Here is a 5636-nt window from a genome sequence, read left to right on the forward strand (position 1 = left end):
GTATGGACAATATGCAGAAATCAAAATTATGTTAGAGTTAAAACACTAATATATGCTTGTTACTGCCGTTAAAAATAGGTGTTTGTATTGATAGTCTAAAATATTCATTGAAGAGAAATATAAGTGATTAGTATAAAAGGACATAATTATCATTAATTATAAATCATATATGTAAAATATAAGAGAATAACTTTATAAAGCATTAAAAATACACGAGACTAAAATAAAAGTATAAAGAAAAAAAGCAAAATTGTAATAATGATTGTATTTCCAAAATATTTGAAATGATTCAGGAATAAAAATATGATATTTCTAAGGCAAAGAAAACTATAAGATGCCTCAGAACAATTCTAAAATAAAACATATGGTAGTTTTTAATTAAAAGTTGCAGTGGATAATGAAAATCAATCTAGAGGTTCTCAGAAAATTGTAAATATTTCTACCTGAAGACCAAGTTATACCACTACTGGACATATACCCAATAGATGCTCGAACATATGTTCCAATATATTATTAGCAGCCCTAGTTATTTATTCATGCATTTATTTATTTATTTATTTATTTATTTATTTATTTGTTGTGTTCAAAACACATTGTCTATGAAATCATACAAAGTCAATTTGCATAATTTCAAAAAAAGAGTGCTCATTAAAAAATCTGACACAAAATGCACTTGTTATTAGAAAATACTTATTGAGATATTGAGGAGCTAACATTTTTTTCTTTTCTTTTCTAATGCAGATCTCAGCACAACATCCTTCAGACAGTCCAGCTCTAAGAATGATTCAGCAAGGAACCCCAAAAGTTGTAGTCTTCTCAGGCATACTCAGAGAATCGAATGTGCTGACTGGCTTGCTGAGTCTTAAGTCAGTCTAATCTTATTAGCTTTGGTGATTAGCTTTTCTGTGCCTCTTTTCTTTTCCTGAGTTTGATTAAGTTTGGCCACTCTATCTACCAAAATCTTCTGCCAGTACCTCTGCACGTGATCACCAGAAAGGACATCAGGTTCCAACAGTGCTTCTTTCTAATTTCACTCCTTGCATTCATTGCTGCCTGAGCATCCTCGGGGGTTTTGAATCTAGCCTAGGATTCAGTATCTCCTCCTAGCAAATCAATTTAAACAACATCTGAGATTGTGGCCAAAATATCTTTGACTTACTTCCTGACAAGTAGAGACCCTCTGCTCACAATCATCACAATCACTACAAACACAAACTGTGGGCCTTTTGCCTTGACCTTCTCCTGAGTAGAGCACTCTTGACCACTGCTGGTAGGCATTTCATAGGTTTATTCCCTTTCTGATTCCAATTTTATTTGAGGTTTTCTATATTTGTTTAGAGAAATTATGCTAGCTTTTTGCAGTGCCAAATACTCTTTCTTCAAATCCATCCATTTAGTCTTGGACAGTACTCTCAATGGTATAACCTCCTTGCCCATTTTATGTCTCTCCTAACGTTTTTTCTTATGCTTCCTCTTGACCTTTGAGAGTGAGTCACCTTTTTTGTCTCCTGTCTCCTTCTCTTCCTCAGTAGAGTAGAATTCTACATCTCTGCTCTCCTTGGAGACCTCAGCAGTTGTTTGGCTGACACCATCCTTCTGAGCTCTTTTTTTTTGTTTGTTTGTTTGTTTGTTTGTTTTGGCCTTGGTGAGAGGAGGTTTCCTTCTTTTTCTTTTTCTTTACAGGTTACTTTAGAACTTCCTGGATTTCTCTTTCGGGAACCCTCAGAGGCAGTCTTTAGTCTCTTTATGGCTTAAAACACGCCTGAGCTGCTGCTTTCCACAGCCTACTCTTTGGTCTGCACACTGTCTTCCTTCTTTATTCTGCCTTTTTTCCTTTTTCTTCTCTTCAGCTATTGATAAGGAAGGGATGGGCTTCCTTGTCTCTGTCTTGAGGAATATACCAGGTTTTCTAGGTGCTTCTTCTATTGGGTTGTTCAGAAACTCAATAGCTGTTGCTGCTTGATTTTTTGTTTCATAATCCACAAAGGCAAATCCCTTATGATCCAAGTAAACGTGTAATGGAATACTTATGTAAACTACATTGCCACATTTCCCAAATCCAGCTATGAGTAACATTTTTTGGAAGCAACTCCACATATACCTTGCATTCTTCCTCATCCTTTGGTCTGTCAACTAGGGGCTTTTTCCTCCCCATTCTGATCCCTTCTAAGTCCAACTCTACAACAGATGAGTTTTTTAGTGCTCTGGCTATTAGTTTCCCATCAGTTGTCAGCTTCTTCATTTTGTTAAAAGACACGAGGAGTAATGTGTCCACATATCCATCTTTAGATTTTTCAATTACTCCCACAGAAACCTGTCTTTGTGAAGGTTTGCATCTCTACACCAGAAGTCAACTTGTTTAGCAGTATCTGCAAGCACAGGTTTAAGCTGAGATCACTTCTTTTTTTTTTCTTTTTTTTTTCTTTTCTCTTCTCAGTCCTTTCTTCCATAGTTCTTTGGTTTTCAGTTTCCAATTCCATGCAAGTCCACACACCCACTGTCAGAGCTTATGTTCTCCCGTGATTTCCATCTGGCAGCCCTGTTTATAATGGTCAGATGTTAGAATCAACCAAAATGTCCCTCAACTGAAGAATGGATAAAGAAAATATGATACATTTTTACAATGGAATACTACTAGGCTACTAAAAATGAACACTTCATGAAATTTGTAGACAAATTGATGGAAGTAGAAATTATGGAGTGAGGTAACCCAGATGCAAAAGGACATACATGATATATACTCACTGACAAGTGGATATTAACCCAAAAGATGAGAAAATTTTTTAACATGATACAGCTCACATAGTCCATGAAGAAAGAAGGCACATGTGTAGCTGCTTCAAAACTGCTAAGAAGGGGTAACAAAATAATCTCAGGAGGCAGAGAGATGAAGGGATCTGGGAGGGAAATAGGAGTGGTATGGCAAAAAGTATGATCAGAACCAGGTTTAGAAAGAGACAGGAGAGAACACCAGAGGTCCAGGAGAAGTAAGAGAAGTAAGTAGCAGGGTGCCTGGGGAACTTGGCAAACCACAAGAAAGTCCCACATTCAAAGGATGTGAGGTTCCCAGGACCCAGTGGGGATAAGATTAGCTGAAATACCCAACAGCATGTAGATAGAACCTGAAAGGATCACTTCCACTAGATAAACATGGCCTCCAAAAGTGGATGGATGGGTCACACACCCATCTATAATCTTAAACCCAGAGTTGTCCCCATCTATAAGGAATGCAGGGAAAAAATGTAGCAAAGATGGAAGGGAAGGCCATCCAGACACCTCTCCACCTATCATGCAATCCTTTTCATCTGCAGACACCAAAACCTGACACTATTTCTTATGTCAAGATCTGCTTGCAGATAGGAGCTTGGTAGGGCTGTCTTCTCAGAGGCTCTGCCAACACCTGACTAAGATAGATCTAGATACTCAGAGCCAACCAATGGACTCAGCCTGGGGAAATGAATTGTAAAGTTAGGAGAAGGAATTAAGAAGCTGAAGGGGATTGCAACCCCACTCAGAGAAGAAAAGTATCAATTAACCAGACAACTCAGAGCTCCTACGGACTAAATCATGAATAAATGAGTATACAAGGGCAGGCCCATGGATTCTATCATATGTAGCAGAGGACTGCCTTATCTGGCTGATTTTCGATAACAACATAAATAATGTAAAGCCAAAATTCATGAGGAAACTTAACAACATTCTTTTCAATGATAACCTTGGTCAAGGAAGGAATAAAGAAAGAAATTAAATACTTTTTAGAGTTTAATGAAAATGAAACCACAACATACCCAAACCTATGGGACACAATGAAAGCATTTCTAAGAGGAAAACTCATAGCTCTGAGTGCCTCCAAAAAGAAACTAGAGAGAGCACACACTAGCAGCTTGACAACACATCTAAAAGCTCTAGAATAAAAGGAAGAAAATTCACCCAAGAGGTGTAGATGGCAGGAAATAATCAAACTCAGGGGTAAAGTCAACCAAGTGGAAACAAGAACTATTCGAAGAATTAATCAAAGGAGGAGTTAGTTCTTTGAGAAAATCAACAAGATAGATAAACCCTTAGCTAGACTCAGTAGAGGGCACAGAGACAGCATCCTAATTAACAAAATCAAAAATGAAAAGGGAGACATAACAACAGATCCTGAAGAAATCCAAAACACCATCAGATCATTCTACAAAAGGCTATACTGAACAAAACTGGAAAACCTGGATGAAATGGACAAATTTCTAGACAGATACCAGGTACCAAATTTAAATCAGGATCAAGTTAACAATCTAAACAGTCCCATATCCCCTAAAATAATAGAAGCAGTCATTAATAGTCTCCCAGCCAAAAAAAGGCCAGGACCAGATGGGTTTAGTGCAGAGTTCTATCAGACCTTCAAAGAAGATCTAATTCCAGTTCTGCACAAATTATTCCACAAAATAGATGTAGAAGGTACTCTACCCAACTCATTCTATGAAGCCACACTTACTCTGATGCCTAAACAATAGAAAGATCCCACAAAGATAGAGAACTTCAGACCAATTTCCCTTATGAATATCGATGCAAAAATACTCAAAAAATTCTTTTAACCGAATCCAAGAACACATTAAAGCAATCATCCATTCTGACCAAGTAGGTTTTATTCCAGGGATGCAGGGATGGTTTAATATATGGAAATCTATCAATGTAATCCATTATATAAACAAACTCAAAGACAAAAAAACACATGATCATCTTGTTAGATGCAGAGAAAGCATTTGACAAGATCCAACACCCATTCATGATAAAAATCTTGGAAAGATAAGGAATTCAAGGCCCATACCTAAACATGATGAAAGCAATCTACAGCAAACCAGTAGCCAACATCAAAGTAAATTGTGAGAAGCTTGAAACAATCCCACTAAAATCAGGGACTAGACAAGGCTGCCCACCCTCTCCCTACCTCTTCAACATAGTACTTCATGACCTACTCAGAGCAATTCGACTACAAAAGGAGATCAAGGGGATACAAACTGGAAAAGATGAAGTCAAAATATCACTTTTTGCAGATGATATGATAGTATTTATAAGTGCCCCTAAGAATTCCACGAGAGAATTTCTAAACCTAATAAACACCGTACGTGAAGTAGCTGGATATAAAATTAACTAAAACAAGTCAATGGCCTTTCTCTACACAAAGAATAAACAGGCTGTGAAAAAAAATTAGGGAAACAAAACCATTTTCAATAGTCACAAATAATATAAAATATCTTGGTGTGACGCTAACTACAGAAGTGAAAGATCTGTATGATAAGAACATCAAGTCTCTGAAGAAAGAAATTAAAGAAGATCTCAGAAGATGGAAAGATCTCCCATGCTAATGGATTGGCAGGATCAATATAGTAAAAATGGCTATCTTGCCAAAAGCAATCTGTAGATTCAATGCAATCCCCATCAAAATTCCAATTCAATTCTTCAATAAACCAGAGAGAGCAATCTGCAAACTCATCTGGAATAAAAAAAAATAGCAAAAACTCTTCTCAAAGCTAGGATATCAAAAACTCTTCTCAAAGATAAAAGAACCTCTGTTGGAATCACCATGCCTGATCTAAAGTTTTACTACAGAGCAAGTGTGATAAAAAACAAACAAACAAACAAACAAACAAAAA

General features: G+C 36.8%; 1 pseudogene; it reads right to left on the reverse strand.

Annotated features, from left to right (window-relative positions):
• Positions 1 to 816: 816 nt before the first annotated feature.
• Gm20780 lies at positions 817 to 2480 on the reverse strand (annotated as a pseudogene).
• Positions 2481 to 5636: the final 3156 nt, after the last annotated feature.

This window comes from Mus musculus, chromosome Y (genome assembly GCF_000001635.26).
Source record: "Mus musculus strain C57BL/6J chromosome Y, GRCm38.p6 C57BL/6J".
Taxonomy (NCBI): Eukaryota; Metazoa; Chordata; class Mammalia; order Rodentia; family Muridae; genus Mus; species Mus musculus.